The sequence below is a fragment of the Erinaceus europaeus genome, chromosome 7 (genome assembly GCF_950295315.1).
Source record: "Erinaceus europaeus chromosome 7, mEriEur2.1, whole genome shotgun sequence".
NCBI lineage: Eukaryota > Metazoa > Chordata > Mammalia > Eulipotyphla > Erinaceidae > Erinaceus > Erinaceus europaeus.
Genome location: NC_080168.1, coordinates 95798429 through 95817291, shown reverse-complemented (window position 1 = coordinate 95817291; position 18863 = coordinate 95798429). Strand labels below are relative to the sequence as shown.

At 39.9% G+C, this 18863-nt stretch overlaps 1 long non-coding RNA gene across 1 annotated transcript in view; it reads right to left on the bottom strand.

Annotated features, from left to right (window-relative positions):
* Positions 1 to 433: 433 nt before the first annotated feature.
* Positions 434 to 18863, bottom strand: part of LOC132539300 (uncharacterized) — a 105538-nt gene continuing 87108 nt past the window's right edge. Inside the window, exon 3 of the long non-coding RNA XR_009550556.1 lies at positions 434 to 590. This is a non-coding gene — a long non-coding RNA (uncharacterized LOC132539300). The remainder of the gene's footprint in view (positions 591 to 18863) is intronic.

Genomic DNA, 18863 nt, shown 5'->3' with positions numbered 1-18863 from the left:
ATGCATCCGCCTCATTAATATCTCTACTGGCAAAGCCGGCTAGAGCGCAGCAGGTCCTTGAGCATGGAGGAAGCTCAAGGACCGAACTGCATAAGGATCCTGGTTCCAGCCCCTCCCCCCCACCTGCAGGGGGTCGAGTCACAGGCGGTGAAGCAGGTCAGCAAGTGTCTATCTTTCTCTCCTCCTCTCTGCCTTCCCTTCCTCTCTCCATTTCTCTCTGTCCTAACCACCAACAACATCAATGGCAACAATAACAAGGGCAATAAAATGGGGAAAATGGCCTCCAGGAGCAGCGGATTCCTGAAGGCAAATATATATATATATATATATATATATATATATATATATATATATATATATATATGGGCAACACCTTTCTCGATCATCACCAAAATAAAATAAAATGAATAATAATCTACCTACTTACCTTTCTTTCCAAGTTCGGTGCCTGGGGTGTGGGAGGGGAATGCAACTGGTTGAGTGCAGGACCTGTAGGCGTGAAGTTCCTGGTTCAGTTCCCAACACCATATATAGCAGGGTGGTGCTCTGGCATATCTCTTTCTTCATCTCTCATTCATGTGAAGCTCTCCCTGTTTCATATGAGGAAACAAAATCTTTTTTTCTTTTAAGAAATGTAAAAAATTCATTTCAGGGAGTCAGGCGGTAGCACAGAGGGTTAAGTGCAGGTGGCGCAAAGCACAAGAACCAGCATAAGGATCCTGGTTCAAGCCCCTGGCTCCCCACCTGCAAGGGAGTCGCTTCACAGGCGGTGAAGCAGGTCTGCAGGTGTCTATCTTTCTCTACCCCTCTGTCTTCCTCTCCTCTCTCCATTTCTGTCCTATCCAACAACAACATCAGTCATAACAATAATAACTACAATAATAAAACAACAGGGCAACAAATGGAATAAATAAATAAATTTTTTTTTAAATTCAGTTTAAAGTCAGAAACAAAAGAATGAATATGGGATGATCTCACTCATAGACAGAAACTGAAAAGCAGGAACAGAAGGGAAAACACTGAGCAGAACTTGGGCTGGAGTTGATGTATTGCACCAAAGTAAAAGACTCTGGGGTTAGGACCTTGCCCTCAACTCGAATCAACAATGGTAGAGAATGTTCCATCCATACTCTGTGCTACACCTGAGGAAGATGGGTCCTGAAATTGGGGCAGCTTGGAATGTTCCTACTCATGACCACAGAATGTGAGCTCAGATCTATAGGGATGCAGAGGTCACATAGGCTCCTAAGCTGAATATGGGCCCCTGATCACATCAAATCGATGGAATTAACAGTCAACAATATTTATATCCTTTTCCCATATTAGGGAGTTACTCTCTTCCCTGATCCAGCTTTCTGGTCCTTTTTCCAGCCATGACATTATCTCCCCAGACAATAACTTGGAACCACCTGCATATCAGATTTCAGGCTCAGGCAAGAAAAAAAACTAGTGTAGCCACAGGCCCTTTGGAATATAACTAAAATATGCCTACTAGCTATCTACAAAATGGAGGGCCCCCCAAATCTTCATCTACACTATTCCAGCCTTTAGGTCCATGAATGGTCAACAGTTTGTTTCATTTTCTATGTTAACTCTCTTTTCAACCACCAGGTTCCAGATGCTAGCATGATGCTGACCAGACTTCCCTGGACAGACAACCCCACCAATATGTCCTGGAGCTCTGCTTCCCCAGAGACCCACCCTACTAGGGAAAGAGAAAGGCAGACTGGGAGTATGGACCGACCAGTCAACGCCCATGTTCAGCAGGGAAGCAATTACAGAAGCCAGACCTTCCACCTTCTGCATCCCACAATGACCTTGAGTCCATACTCCCAGAAAGTTAAAGAGTAGGGAAGCTGTCAGGGGAGGGGATGGGATACGGAGTTCTGGTGGTGGGAACTGTGTGGAGTTGTACCCCTCTTATCCTATGGTTTATTCAATGTTTCCTTTTTAAAAATAAAAAATAAAAATAAAAATACTCTGGGGTGTGAAGAGGTTTCAGGTCCTTGAACATGACAGCAGAGGACAACCTAGTGCGGGTGAATTGTTATGTGGAAACTGGGAAATGGTACGCATGTGCACACTATTGTGTTTTACTGTCAACTATAAACCATTAATCCTCCCAATAAAGAATTTTTTTTTAAAAATATTCAGTTCAAAGGTCACACCCTTTGTGTATTTCTCAGAAAGATATTCTTGAGAGTTAACATTCATCTTTTTATGTATCTACTGTATACTGTACATGTTTTGATAACCATAATATTTTAACACTCCTTCAAATCTATTTTCCTGTGTAGACTGTAAGTTACTCCAGTACAGACACCCTGTCTAGTCTTATTTGTATAGTTTCCCTAGCACCTTGTCTATGTATTTACCAGCATTTTATAGTGCTTATGCATGGAAAATTGCATGGATGGATGACTGGTCAGATGGCAGTGTGGGTGGATGAATGGAAAAATGATGAGGAAATCACTTGTAATTCCACTATCTGGAAATTGTTCTTGCTTATAGATTGGTATATTTATTTCCACTATTTCCCTTTTTTTTATTTCTTTATTGGGGGATTAATGGTTTACAGTCAACAGTAAAAATATAATAGCTTATACATGCATAACATTTCCACATAACAATGCAACCCTCATACTTTCCTATTTTTAAAAATATTTTATTTACTTATTTATTATTAATGAAAAAGACAGAAGGAGAGAGAAAGAATCAGACACCATTCTGGTACATGTGCTGACAGGGATTGAACTCAAAACCTCATGCCTGAGAGTACAATGCTGTATCCACTGTACCATCTCCCAGGCCACTCCACTACTTTCTTTGCATATACAGAAGTATGTATAAGCATCTTTTAAAAATATTTTTCACTTCGTTATAAATCTGTTCTATATTATCTTAAACATTTCATTAACATTATTATAAATAATTTATTGTCAGCTATGCCACGTCTTGGCTTTTAGTGTTGAATTTTTAATTTTCAAATATTTGTTAAATAGCATTTTACATGAATAAACACTCTTACTGAAATTTCAGATTTTCTGAGGGTAAATTACAAAAAGTAGAACTATCTTATTAAAGAGCATGGATATCTTAAGTGTTTGATACATATTCCCAGGTTGCTTTCCAAAAAGATTATACCAGAACAGGGGCCATGTTGTGGTGCATCTAGTTGAACACACATGTTACTATGTACAAGGGCCAGAGTTCAGACCCCTGGTCTGCACCTGCTGGGGAGAAGCTTCATGAGTGGTGAGGCAATGATGCAGGTATCTCTCTGTCTCTCTCTTTCTCTATCCCCCTTCCTTCTCCATTTCTCTTATCTAAATAAATCATACCAGAACACATTACTCATTCATTCTACCTCTGCCAGGTTTATTATAGTTGTTTGGCTAAACATTTTTTTTAATGCATAGAATATTTTAATGTTTATTTTACTTTGGTATATGTCCTATTTATGATGGTCTGACTGTTTATAGAAGACCTTTCAGAACTTCTTTCAGGGCAGGCTTGGTGATAGTTGATTCCTTCAACTGTTGCTTGTCTGAGAAGGTTTTGATGCATCCATCTAGTCTGAATGACAGTCTGGCAGGATATAGTATTCTTGGTTGAAAGCCTTTCTCATTGAGCACTCGATAGATATCTTGCCATTCTCTTCTGGCCTGTAGTGTTTGTGTGGAGAAGTCTGCTGCTAATCTTATGGGTTTTCCTCTGTAGTTGACTCTTTGTTTTTCTCTTGCAGCCTTCAAGATCCTTTCTTTATCCTTATTCCTTTCCATTCTAAATATGATGTGTCTTGGTGTCTTTGAGTCTGGGTTAATTCTGTTTGGTACCCTCTGGGCTTCTTGAATCTTTATGTCTTTGATGTTGTCTAGACTAGAGAAGTTTTCAGCTATTATGGCCTGAAGAATGCTTTCTTCCTCTCCCTCTCTTTCTTCCTCTGGTAAGCCAATAATGCGTATATTGTTTCTTTTGAAGTCATCCCATAGGTCTCTGTTGTTATTTTCAGCATCTCTTAATCTCTTTTTGAGTTCTCTTACTTCCTTTTTAGTTGTCTCTAATTAGTCCTTGATCTTGCTAATTCTGTCTTCAGCCTCATTGATTCTATTTTCTCTGCCCTCTACTCTTTTCTGGAGTTCATCTATTTTGTTACCCTGTTCTGATACTGTTTTAGCTTGTTCAGCTAGTTGTGTTCTTAGCTCAGCTATTTCAGCTTTCAGCTCTCTAATAACCTTGAGATAGTTTGGCTAAACATTTTAACTAAAAGAACTTTTTCATCTAATCATCAAAAATGGTCTCTGATTGTTTTATCCTGCATTAAGGCTATACGGCATTGTCCATAAAGTTAAATCCATCACTTTTGAATAAAAATAATAAAAAAGAAAAGCACACTGAGTGTTCTCATATACTAGGCAATTTCACATCTGTTATGCTATTTATCCTCACAAACTCTTTAACATTAAGTTTGAAGTGCACTTAAGCAACTTACTCCACATTATAGAAGTAATAAATATTAGAGTCAAGATTTGAAATCTATAGTCCATTAACTTCAAGTTGAGAGTTCATCAAATCCAATTTCATTTAAAAGCCTTTATATGGGAGAATTTCTCACTAATGAAATGTGTGTCACCTCACTCAAGTCATTTAATAATCCAACTAGAAGTTTCTTCATCTGTACAGCAGAGATAATAACACACTGCCCCTCTCATCAGGATGATTGTGAGGAGCCTGTGAGATAACACATGTGAAAGTACACTACAAATTCTAGTAAAATCTGCAAATATGAACTTACTCTTTTAATACAGAGCTTGGCATGATTTTTCATTCAGTTATGATTTTTGACATCTCTGATTATTTGCAAGGCTGAAAGATAGTCTGCACATTAGCAAGTGATCAGAATTTCTAGTCTTCCTTGATTCATTTACATCCCCTGTGCCTCCTGTAGGCTTTTCTGAATACTAATCACCAACTGTGGGTCACATGATCTGTAGATCTATTTCAGTATCTGACCCTTTTGTTCTTCCAGCACAGACCTCAAGTAGGTACAGTGAAACACCTGTGCTCAATTAAAATTCTAAGGGCTGGGTGGTAGCACACCTGGTTGACTATACATGTTACAATTAAAATCCTTGCATAGTCAAAAGTGTAAATATTAAGTTCACTCTTATAATGTGAAGTGGATTCGATTCCTTCCATATTAATTAATTCTTACTGCATCTTATCACTCCTCTACCTAAAAATGTGCTTTTAAAATTGATTCTAGGGGAGTCGGGCGGTAGCACAGTGGGTGGGTTAAGCGCACATGAAACAAAGCACAAGGGCCGGCATAAGGATCCCGGTTCGAGCCCCCAGCTTTCCCCTCCTCTCTTCATTTCTCTTTGTCCTATCCAACAACAACAGCTATGAAAACAATAACAACTACAACAAGAGCAACAAAATGGGAAAAATAGCTTCCAGGAAGCAAAAAAAAAAAATGGTTCTGGTGAAATTTCCAAATATAGAGTCTTCGAATACTAAGTTATTTGCCATTAGAATGCCCAAATATTCCCATGTCGCTAGAGAAAACAGAGAGGAAAGGGGAATTTGAAAAACATTTCAGGGGATATGGTGTCTTGAACTCCTGTTTCCAGCTTCCTCTTGCCTGTAAACTCATCTGAAATAATAAATAATAGTAATAATAATAATAATAATAATGCACCAGCAGTGGAAACTAGAACAAAGGGATAAGCACATACTTAGCAACATGGAGAACACTTTGCTAGATGTGAAGCAGATTAATCTGTTGAAGAAAGGACCCTTATGTCCAAAGGTAACTTAAGTATAAGAGACCCTGGCAGACTCTCAAAAACAATCTCTCAGATTCAGGGACAAAGAATGAAGTGAGACTCCCAAAATCAGAAAAATCTAGAAAGCCACTACAGACACACTAAGAAAAGCACCAGGCATCTATCGATAAGAGGGGCCTGCTCTTGGCACAGACACCTGTACTTTTTTTTTTATTAGTCCATTTATTTTTTAATTTTTTTAAATTTCTTTATTGGGGAATTAATGTTTTATATTCAACAGTAAATACAATAGTTTGTATTTGCATAACATTCTCCAGTTTCCCATATAACAATACAACCCCCACTAGGTCCTCTGTCATCCTTCACCTGTACTTTTTTAACCAAATGTATCACTTTATATCACTTTATATCCATTGTTCTGCTTTAGATACTTTCCCAAATCAGAATATACACATCTATCCCATTTCCAGTAGAGTAGCGGCTTATTATATAACCATACCACATCTGAGTATATTGTCAGGAATATGGCGAATTAAATTCTAAAAAGTATGGTGCTAATCTAAAAGTATGTTGAAAGTATAATTCTTACTTAAAACTGCAAAGCTGACCTAAAAAATATCATGACAATTCTTTTCCCACCAGCAGAGAATAAAAGTGCCATATCCCATTAATTAGGCCTTTCAAATTTTTTTTTTACTTTTATCTATCCATTTAAATCTTTTTCACTGTGTTTCCCCACCACCACCATCACCACCAGTTGAGAGGACAAAGGTGACATTTCATGTTGTAACTTGCACTTCCTTGTTGACAAGTGAGGTTTCACATCTTTTCAGACACTTATGGGCCATGTATTTCTTCTGAATTTTCTGCTTCTCTTTTGCCTGTTCTTCACTTGGGCTTCTTTGTTTTTTTTGTTTGGTTTTGTTTGGTTTTGTTTGGTTTGGTTTTGTTTGGTTTGGTTTGGTTTGGTTTGGTTTGGTTTGGTTTGGTTTGGTTTGGTTTGGTTTGGTTTGGTTTGGTTTTTATTGCTGTATAAGCAGGAAAACAGCTGCTGAAGCTACCGGCACTGGATTCAAATCTCATTACTATGACTTAGAAGCCAGTAACTTTGGAAAAGAAGTTAATTAGGGGGCTGGGCGGTAGAACAGTGGGTTAAGTGCACATGGCGCAAAGCTCAAATACCCAGTTTGAGTAAGGATCCCAGTTTGAGCCCCCGGCTCCCCACCTGCAGGGCTCTCCCCCTCTCTATCTTCCCCTCTTCTCTCAATTTCTCTCTGTCCTATCCAACAACAACAATGAAAAACAACAAGGGCAACAAAAGGGAAAAAATGGCCTCCAGGAGCAGTAGATTCCTAGTGTAGGTACTAAGCCCCAGGGATAACCCTGGAGGCAAAAAAGAAAGAAAGAAAGAAAGAAAGGAAGGAAGGAAGGAAGGAAGGAAGGAAGGAAGGAAGGGAGGAAGGAAGGAAGGAAAGAAGGGAGGGAGGGAGGGAGGGAAGGAAGGAAGGAAGGAAGGAAGGAAGGAAGGAAGGAAGGAAGGAAAAAAGAAAGAGAGAGAAGGAGGGAGAGAGGGAGGGAAGGAGGGAGGGAGGGAGGGAGGAAGGAAGGAAGGAAGGAAGGAAGAGAGAAAGAAGTGAATTAACCTCCCTCTGCTTGTTCTTTCACCTATAGAATAACTAACAATCTCACCTACCTTTTATGGTTGTTGAGGGATTCTGAATGGCTTACATTAAAAAGCACTTAGAACCAGTGCTAGGCAGTAGAGAAGTGCCTGACAAATGTCAGCAATTTGTATGAGCTCATTGAACAAGATGAATAAGAATCATTTTATCAGCACTGATCATATTTTTTCCACTCTATTCTTCATTTTTTTTGCTTTGTTTGATTAATCCATCTTTTACTGTACTGGGTTTTTGGTTTTTTTTTTTCATTTTTATATAGCTAAATCTGTCATGCTTGGTGAAAAAAATCATTCTCATTCCAGAATTTTTTTAAAAAAAAATTTATTAGTGATTTAATATTGATTTTAAAAATTAAGGGATAACAAGGGTAAAATTCCATACTATCCCTACCATCAGAATACTGTGTCCCCATTCCCTTCATTAGAAACTGCAGTAGTTCTCCCAAAGTCACAGATGTAGGTTGACTATTATTACTATAACTATATATATATATTTGTATGATTTTCCCATTTTTTTCTATGGTTCAGCCCTTCTCTTCCTTTCTAAGTCACACCTACACCTATTACTACTTTTGAAAGTCCTTCCTTTTTTCCTCTTCTCTCTCTGGGTCCGGATGGAATTGGAGTTCAGAACCTTCTGGTCATCTTCCCCTGTTACTTCTCCCCTCTGGGAGAATGAACCAAAATTCTTTATGAGGTGCAGAAGGTGGGCGTTCTGGCTTCTATAATTGCTTCTTAACTGGACATGGGTGTTGGCAAGTCAATCCATACTCCCAGCCTGTTTCTATCTTTCCCTAAAAGAAAGGGGGGGCTCTGGAAAAGTATAGCTCTGGGACACATTGGTGAGGCTGTCTGCTCAGAGAAGTTAGGGTGGAATCATAGTAGCATTTGCAACTTGGAGGCTGAAAGCAGTTAAGAAATAAAGCAGGACAAAATGTTTAATAAACAGGAACCAGAAAATAGGAATAGAGCAGGTGACAATAAGGGCTTTAGAATGATAAAAAGCTAGGAAGTCTATTTTAGGTATGTGCCTAGTGACCCATAACTTTAGTAATTCTTGCCAAAGCTTGATAGCTAACATGCAGGTAGACTAAAAATATTCTGGGAAGGTGGTGTCACAGTTGAGAATAGAGTTAGAAAAATGGATTAGGAAATAGAGTAGCTCCCAAACTTGAAGAAAATATATAAATACAATTAACTTTTTACTCCATCAATCTGACCCAGGGCCCATATATATTCATATTTAGCAAAGGAGCCTGTGTAACCTCTGAGTTCCTGTCAGACTGAGCTCACACACAGGTCATGGTCACAGCTGGGATATTCTAGGCTGCACTCTGTTGTTTTCGCCGGGCTAGGTTGTTTTCGCAGGGCTGGCTTCACAGGCCAGTAACAGACGACCCGGTTGAGCTGTAGGCAGTATCTCTTTATTCATGCAGGACGCAGCACAATCCAAGACGAGCTAAGCTAAACTCAAGGTACTGTAAAACTCACAATGCTGTCTTTATATATATTCGCCAAGTAGGGTGGAAACAGGATGTGACATAGAGAGGGTGGAGAGAAAAGTGACTGGTGAAAATCAGAGTGTGACAAGGAGGGGGCAGAGCAGGCGAGAATCCTATCACTGAACCTATGCCCTGGAGGGAGGGTGGTACTTGTTAACAGTGGTTATGTAAATAGAATGAAGTGGTTATGTAAATAGAATAGTGTTAAGCAGGGGGGATTTAAACCAAATGAAACAGAAGGGGTCTCATGCATACCAACAGCACTCTTTTCAGGACCATTCATCATCAAGTGACAAAGTAGGCTGACCCAGCTCCCTTCAGAAAGTGGGGCAGTCCCTACCATTGTCACAGCATAGTTAGGGTAAGGTCCTGGAAAGGTCTACAAGAGATCTTATGAAGATGTTCCTGATGGAAGTGGCCAGTGATGGTGGAGAGAGGGATCTATTAGAGGTCTAGGCCCATACTGTCTATGGAGGAATCCAAAGATTCCCTGACTAGGGTCCCAGATGATGGGGCAGTCTGGTATTGACTAAACATAAGAATGAAACAAGGGGGAATTCGGGTGGTAGCACAGTGGGTTTAAGTGCATGTGGTACAAGTGCAAGGACTGGTGTAAGGATCCTGGTTCAAGCCCCCGGCTCCCCACCTACAAGGGAGTCACTTTATAGGCGGTGAAGCAGGTCTGCAGGTGTCTTTCTCTCCCCCTCTCTGTCTTCCCCTCCTCTCTCCATTTCTCTCTGTCCTAACGACTACATCAATAACAACAATAATAACTATAACAATAAAACAACCAGGGCAACAAAAGGGAGTAAATAAATAAATAAATATATATTTTTTTAAAAGAATGAAACAAGGGCTGGGGAGATATCAAAACGGTTATGTCAATGACCTTCATGCCTGAGGCTCCGAGCTCCCAGGTTCAGTCCTCAGTACCACCACAAACCAGGGCTGCTAAGTGCCCTGGTAATAAAATAAAATTTAAATAAATAAATATAAATCAAAAATAGATCCCATAACTCCTAAAAGAACAAAAGAAAGTTCCTTGATAAATTCTAATAACCAACTAGTCCTCATGAGGATTTACAACTCAAATTTGCATAACCTGTACAATCCCTTAAAAAAGTCAAGAACAGGGTCGGGCAGTAGCAGCGGGTTAAGCGCACGTGATGCAAAGCACAAGGACCTGCTTAAAGATCCCGGTTGGAGCCCCCCAGGCTCCCCACCTGCAGGGGAGTCACTTTATAGGCGGTGAAGAAGGTCTGCAGTTGTCTGTCCTTCTCTCCCCCTCTCTGTCTTCCCCTCCTCACTCTATTTCTCTCTGTCCTGTCCAACAATGAATGACATCAACAACAACAATAATAATCACAACAAGGCTACAACAACAAGGGCAACAAAAGGGGAAAAATAAATATAAATAAATAAATAAATGTCAAGAACCAATAGTACTCCAAGGCTTGCAGCAACGCAAATGTAAATTCCCATTAGAAAAACTCCAAATCATGTAGTACTTCAAGAAAAAAAATCTTCGCAAATAAATTTCTGAGAAAAATGGGCAGCTAACAGTTATTAAAGAGATGAAGAACTAGGGCAAAACCCAGCAGAAACAACAGAAAGCAGAAACAAAACTATATAACAGTAAATCAAAGCAATGAAATACCATCTACTCCTGTCAGAAGAGCTAATGTAAAAAAGAAGAAACGAAAGAATGTTGGTGACATTGGGATAAAAAGGAAACATTTGAGGGGGCCGGGTGGTGGCGCACCTGGTTAAATGCACATGTTACAATGCACAAGGATCCAATGTTCGAGTCCCCAGTCTCCACCTGCAGGAGGAAAGCTTTGCGAGCAGGGTTGCAGGTGTCTCTCTTCCTCTCTACCCCCCTCTTCCCTCTCAATTTCTGGCTGTCTCTATCCAATAAATAAATAAAGGTAATTAAAAAATTATTTTAATGAAACATTTGTGCACTTTGGTAGAAATACAAATAGTCTCAGCTACTGTGGGAAAAAGTATGGAGAGTACAAAAATAAATAAATAAATAAATAAATACATTTTTAAAAACTATATATAACACCTCCTATTGAAATGACCAGACACAGATTACAAAATGATTATGTTTACTCTAACAAATAAAATTTAATCTAAAAAATAAACCTAATTAGGGGACAGGGAGTTGGTTCACAAGTAGAGTGCACACCTTACTATGGGAGAGGATCTGAGCTCCAGTCCCCAGTAATCACATGGGAGAGCCTGCAGGGAGAAGCTTCAGGAGTGGTGGAGCAGTGCCACAGTATTTCCCCTCCTCCCTCTGGCTTGCTCTCTCTCTCTATAGGTCTCTGGCTCTCTACCAAAAAAAGGGAAAAATTGACCACTGGGAATGATAGAGTTGCATAAGCACTGAGCCCCAGTTATAACCCTGATGACAAAAAAAAAAAAGTGAAAGAAAATTCAGATAAATACTGACAGGGACTAGGTGGTGGCACACCCAGTTAAGCACAGACATTACAATGTGCAATGACCTGGGTTCAAAGCCCAGTCTCCACCTGCAGAGGGGAAGCTTCATGAGTGGTGAAACAGTGCTGCAGGTAGCTCTCTTTCCCCCCCTCTCTCTTTCTGCCTTTCCCCCTCAGTTTCTGTCTGTATCCAAAATAAAAATTGTATTGTTGGGAAAATTATTATGCATTTTTGCATAGAAAATCAGAAAAAAGGGAGTCGGGTGGTAGTGCAGCGGGTTAAGCTCGTGTGGTGTGAAGCGCAAGGACCAGCTGAAGGATCCCAGTTGGAGCCCCGGGCTCCCCACCTGCAGGGGAGTCGCTTCATAGGCAGTGAAGCAGGTCTGCAGGTGTCTATCTTTCTCTCCCCCTCTCCGACTTCCCCTCTTTTCTCCATTTCTCTCTTTCCTATCCAATAACGATGACATCAATAACAACAACAAGAATAACTACAACAATGAAACAGCAAGGGCAACAAAAGGGAATAAATAAATATTGAAAAAAAAAGAAAATCAGAAAAAAGAGGGCTGGGTGGTAGCACACCTGGTTGAGTGAGCACACATGTTACAGTGCACAAGGACCTGACTTCGAACCCCCAGCCCCCACCTGCAGGGGGAAAACTTTGCAAGTGGTAAAGCAGTGTTGTAGGTGTCTCTCTGTCTCTCTCCCTCCCTGTTACCCCTCTCTCTCTCTCTCTCACTCTCTCTCTCTCTGTCTCCAGGGTTATCTCTGGGGTTCAGTGCCTCCACTATAAATCCACTGCTCCTAAAGGCCATTTTTTCCCATTTTGTTGCCCATGTTGTGGTTGTTATTGCTATTGTTGTTATAGCCGTTGCCACCTTGGATAGGACAGAGAGAATTCAAGAAAGGAGGGGAAACAGAGAAGGGGAAAGAAAGACAGACATCCGTAGACCTGCTTCACCATTTATGAAGCGACCTCCATGCAGGTAGGGTGCTTGCAGGTGGGGAGCTGAGGGCTCGAACCCAGATCCTTACAAGGGTCCTTGCCCTTTGCAGCCATGTGCAGTTAACCCGCTGTTCCACTGCCCATCCCCCCTTCCCTCTCAATTCCTTGCTGTCTCTACCCAATAAATAAATAAAGATAATTTAAAAAATTAACAAAAAAAGAAAAAAGCACATTATGTTTTTTTCCAACAGCCCAGTAAGTAAATAAAATGTTTTTAATAAAATGTTTTTTTAAAAAAGAAATATACTGTATTACCAAGTATATTTTTACAGAATCAAATAGAACCTCAAAAACTGGCAACTATAATAATTCTAATTTAATACTAAAGAGTTTTCACAGCTCCAGAAGAAGTTGCCTAGAAAGAAATACATAAAGGTAGAAATATTTAAAACATAAAAGAAATGTTAAGTGGCATGGGTAGGTTGCTAAGGAGTTAGCATAATGATTATGCAAGCAACTTCCTGCCTGATGCTGTGAGGTTCCAGGTTCAATTCCCAGCACCACCATAAGCCAAAATTGAGTAGTACTCTAGTTAGGGGGGGAAAAAAATAAATGAATGACATGAGTGAGAAAGTAACATACTTCTAGTCAGAATTCTAGAAGGTGAAAATAAGGCAATACTTGAAACTATAATAGCTGAGAATTTTCTCACATTAAGGATTTCAATTACATATTCAGAGACCTCTAGAGAGGGAGAGCGAGCTAGAGGGAGGAGGAGAAATACCATGGCACTGTTCTACCACTCCTGAAGCTTCCCCCTACAGGCTCTCCCAGGTGATTACTGGGGACTGGAGCTCAGATCCTCTCCCATAGTAAGGTGTGCACTCTACCTGTGAATCAACTCCCGGCCCCGATTGGGTTTATTTAATTTTGTAAATGTATTATATATTTGGAAATTTTAACTAAAAAGTTTGTTTAAATAACTATTTTGAGGAAAAGGATATGGTGGCCATCTGAAAAATAAGTTGCTCACTTATATGAGCTTTCTGACTAAATTTATCTTTTATTATTATTTTTTAGTTGAGTTTTCTTTTTTATTATTTCCTTTTTTATTATTATCTTTATTAATTTATTGGATAAAAACAGCCAGGAAAAGAGAGGGAAGGGGGAATAGGGAGAGAGACAGAGAGACACTTGCAGCACTACTTCACTACTCACAACGCTTTCCCCCTGCAGGTGGGGACTAGGGGCTCAAACCTGGGTCTTTGTGCATTGTAACCTGTGTGCTCAACCAGGTGTGCCACCACCCAGCCCCTAAATTTACCTTTGTGAGTTAACTCATATCACAAAGCACACCCAAAATATATAAATAAAACAAATATCAATTTACTCACTTAAAATTTTGATATACGAAAGTTGCTTATACTATTTCCGTCAAATCTGTAACTTAATCATTACTGAACCACAAATGATGCTCATGTTGAAAGAAAAGTAATGACTAAGAAAATTAGCCAACTAATTCTTTTTTAACCTGAATTTTGCTTCAATCACAGAAATGTAAATTGAATCAGGAACTTGAACTAGCATGACCCCTGAATCAAAAACCCAAAATGAACTCTCCTAATCTGCAAAAAGGAACCAAATCCAAATATGGTAATAATTTTCACAGAATCAAAAATCTCTCAGAAAATCATTTGTGTGTGCTCTTCTTACTGGCAACATATTTTCAGACATTCAGAATGTTATCTAGCAAGACACTATGTCCTTAAGAACAATCTGCACAGTAGACAAAACGGTCATTCTACTCTCCTCTCCAGAAACCTTTAACCTACCCAACCTAGGAAACAACTTGAAAATTAAGATGCTGGGAACAGTGCATTAAAGGGGACTCTTTCTCATAAGCTTTTCCTCCTTCTTTCAAATACACTCTTTTTCCTATACTGCTTTTGCTTGTTTCCATATTTTGTTGTCTATATTTTCTGCCATTAGCTCTCTGATTTGTCTTCTCTCATTTCTGCTGTTCTTTCCTGTCCCTTCCTCCCCCCCCCCCCAGCTTTTTTTTTTCCTCCAGGGTTATCACTGGGGCCTGGGGCCTGGGGCCTGCGGCCTGGGACCTAGACTATGAATCCACTGCTCCTGAGGCTTTTTTTTTTTTTCATTTTATTGGATAGGATAAAGAGAAATTGAGATAACAGAGGGAAACAGAGAGGGAGAAAGAAAGATAAACACCTATAGACCTGCTTTGCTGCTTGTGAAGCTTCCTCCCTGCAGGTGGGGAGCAGGGACTGGAACCCTGATCTTTGCACGGGTCCTTATGCTTAGTACTATGTGTGCCACCGCCTAATCCCCCTTCCCTTCTTTTTTTTCATACTTCCTCTTCTTTTTCTCTGAATTCTTCATTCCCCAAATCTTTCCATTTCTCTACCTTTCAATTATTTGATCTCACTTCCCACCAAAAGCAAAGAATGTTTATGACTATATGAAATAGACAAATCTTAACTCTGTGCCTTTATCAACAGTGATAATATATTTTTCAGAATATTGGGAAGGAAATATTTATCAGCTGTTTATTAAATACTATTCTCATTTTTGTATGGCCAAGATAGTTCCATACTTTGCAAAGTACTTTTTTAGCAAACATTGGTAACCAATTCAAAGCCATGGTAGAGTACAAAAAAAAAAAAAAAAAAAAAATCCTGACATTTCTCACAGCCTCCCCAGTGACTACTACCTCATGGCATTTATACCCTCATGTAATCCATTCCTACACCGTATAAGGGATTGACTTGTATGACTAGTAGAACAGGGAAGAAGCAAAGTTCTGAAGTTAGGTTAAAAAAAAAAAATCAATAGCAACTTCCACTTTGCTTGCCGGAATCACTGACTGGATGGGAAATCAACCAGCAAGGAGCTAAGACACTCCAGCAGCTCCATAGAGAAGAGGAACTGAAGTCTCCAACCAACAGTCAGCACAAATCTTGTTAGTTGTGAATGAACCATCTTGGAAGAAAATCACCTTGATACCATCCCAACATACTCAAACTTACTCAGAATATTCAGCTATGAGGTGAGTCTGACAGAGAAGGACCAATACTGAATAATCTTACTCATAGGTGGAACTTAAAAAAATAAGAATAGTAAGGGAAAAAAACATAAGATGAAACCTGGATTGGGTGTGGCATATTGTACCAAAGCAAAGCATTCTGGGAAAGAAGGGGAAGGGATGAAATGGAGGAGTCTGGGCTCCTGGTGTATAAGGGGGTGGGGAGGAAGGACCTAGGTTGGGGAAGCAAATGTCTTGCATGACACTTGTCATGGGGAGATGAGAGGTTGTACCTATGTGTCAAAAACTGTACTGTAAACTATTATCCCCCATAAAGTCTATTAAAAAAAAAAACCTGCTCCTAATTCCTATCCAAATTTGTGAAAAGTCTTCATTAAACCACTAGATTGTGTCATGATTCATTTTTTTATGTTTTTTCTATGCCAAAATGCAGCATGACTTTTCTAACAACCCAATAAATAACTAAAACTATCACTATACTTGTTCTGAGAGAAAACTGCAATACTCTGCCCATAAATAAACATCCTTGGGTGCAGTGAGTTACACACATACATACATATAGGTGTGAAACTATACCAGTGAAATCTTATAATTTTTTAAACCAATGTTAAATCAATCATAACAAAGTTATTAAAAAATAAAGACATGGAAATAGTTCTTCTTGACCATTCCCTCAAGTAATAAATAAATACACACCAATTCCAGAAAATAAATTTTGGAAAAAAAACAAACCTGGAATTTTCTTTCATGCACTCAGCAGTGCTTTTGTTTGCCAACTATTTGTTTGTTTTGTTTGCAGTTTATTCAAGCCCACAGCTCCACACAGGCATCCCGTACATGGAACCAGGGGAAACCTGATGAATGATGAAGCAGTGCTGTGGTGTCCTTCCTTCTCTTTGTGTCTCTCTTTCCCTCTCTGTGTCTATATGAAATGTTTAAAGTCTACCAGGAGCAGATAAATCATTACAGCAGGATGCTCCATTGTTCTCCGTTGTTCTTTCTCAAAAAATTAATTCTTGGGGCCCAGGCAGTGGCACACTAGGTAGAGCATCAATATTACCACGCTCAAGGACCCAAATTCAAGTCCCCGGTCCTCTTCAGCAGAAGGAAAGCTTCAGGAGTGGTAGAACAGTGCTCCAGGTGTATCTTCTCGCCCTCCTGCCTGTCTCTCCCTCTCTGTTCACCCTTGATCCAAAAAAAAAAAAAAAAAAGAGTTGGCTGCTGGAAGCAGTGGAATCCAGGCAGTTAAAAAGAAATAAAATGAAATAAATAACTCTCATGGGAGCAGGGTGGTAAGCATAACTGGTAGAGCACACATTACCATGAAGAAAATCCGAGGTACAAGTGATGTTAAACTACAAAATCTTGTAAATGAGTGTCAGTATTTAGCTTACAGCACTGAAGCTTTTATATATTAAAAAGGATAAACTCTTCTAGTGACCCAAGAATGTAATATAATAATGCTATTAACCTGAAACTAAAAGTGAACATCAAAACACTCCTCCATATGAATACTGAATTCTACTCTTGTATCATTTAATTGAATCTCTTGTTTCACTTTGACTGCAGAGAGGCTATATATAATATTGGGGGTTTTTTTCTTGCAAAGTAGCCTGATGGGTATAATGTGATCATCATTTACATGATCCAAGATTAGAATGATAATAAAAAGGAATTAGATCAAAAGACCAGCCCTAAATTCCTTTGCTATGTGCTTCTTTTACAATAATAATCACACTACATTTGTAGTGGACTATGAGAATTTTTAATAATCTCTACAGAGTAGATGCTGACTGAAACTCATTAAATGATTAAATAAATATTTATCAAACTGTGATTATGCGCCAGTATTATCCTAGAGCTTGAGAAGCAACAAGGAACAAGCAGCAGCAGTTCCCTGCTCTCATGGTCTTCATACTGCAATGGTTGGCAGACGAATCAAAAAAAAAAATACAGCTTAGGGAATTGGGCGGTTGTACAGTGGGCTAAGCGCAGGTGGCACAAAGTGCAAGGACCAGTGTAAGGATCCCGCTTCGAGCCCCCGGCTCCCCACCTGCAGGGGAGTCCCTTCACAGGCGGTGAAGTAGGTCTGCAGGTGTCTATCTTTCTCTCCCCCCTGTCTTCCCCTCCTCTCTCCATTTCTCTCTGTCCTATCCAACAACAATGACATCAACAACAACAATAACTATAACAACAATGAAAAACAACAAGGATAACAAAAAGGGAAAATAAATAAATGTAAAAAAATACAGCTTAAAAAATAAACGAACAGGATTACTTCAGATGATAATAAGTATCATGAAGAAAATTCAAAGGGGAAAATTCTGCAAGGGATGGTCAAAAATGTCATCTCTTGGGAGGTGATGCAATCCAAAACTGGGGTCAGAGTGTTCCAATTGAAGGAAATATCTAATAACATTTAGTCACTTCTCTGGGTGGCAGGTCATTATTATTTTCAGACCCAAAAAGATACACCATAAGTCATTCTTCTTCTTCTAGCGTTTGCCCTTCTTCCGTAGCCAGTCAACAGCGTCAGGCTGAGCCTGATGCAAAGCCTCGAGACCTCCTTTGAATCTGGAGAGGTGGCAGTCGTTGACTATGTGGGTCATAGTCTGTCTGGAGCCGCAGGGGCAGTTCGGGTCGTCTCTGGCTCCCCAGCGATGGAACATAGCGGCGCACCGGCCATGGCCTGTTCGATAGCGATTGAGGAGGGCCCAATCATAACGTGCTAGGTCAAAGCCGGGTTGACGCTTGCAGGGGTCTGTGATGAGGTGTTTGTTCTTTACCTCAGCTGACTGCCAACTCTGTTTCCAAGAGACTGGAACAGAGAAGTTCAGTGTAGGCGTAGGGGACCAGATTGGGTGATGAGACGTCAAGCGTTGGACAGGGTGGGCGAAGATATCCAATAGTAATGGAATCGTAGAAGGTCGAAGAGGCCGTATGGTAAACGTCAGCAAGACACAATTTGGCATAGATGGCTCGGCCATGTTTAGGATGGAGAGTATAGCATATTAAATCGAATCCACTGATGGTGAATCGAGCAGCTTCATCGACTGCTATATGTGTTTCTTGTAGGCAGATAACATCTGCCTGATGCTGAATCGCCAATTGACCAATAAGAACGCGTTTCGCAAAGGACAGCCCCTCAACATTAAGTTGGAGGACTTGAAGAGCAGGACCAACAGCTTGAAAGCTGGCAGGAGCTGCTTGTTGCTGGCTTTGAAAGTGACTGGGATCCATGTGGATTCAGTCGGCTAGGAAGGATCGTCAGTTTCCCCAATGAATGGGTACTCACGAGATGCACCACGGGAAGGTCGATCCAATGCATCCAAAGTCATGGTCAAATATACCTATGTCCTTTAGTTAACATTGTGGTCCTCTAGATAAGATCCTAGAACAGATATGATGAGCATGTAAGAATGAATAGAGCT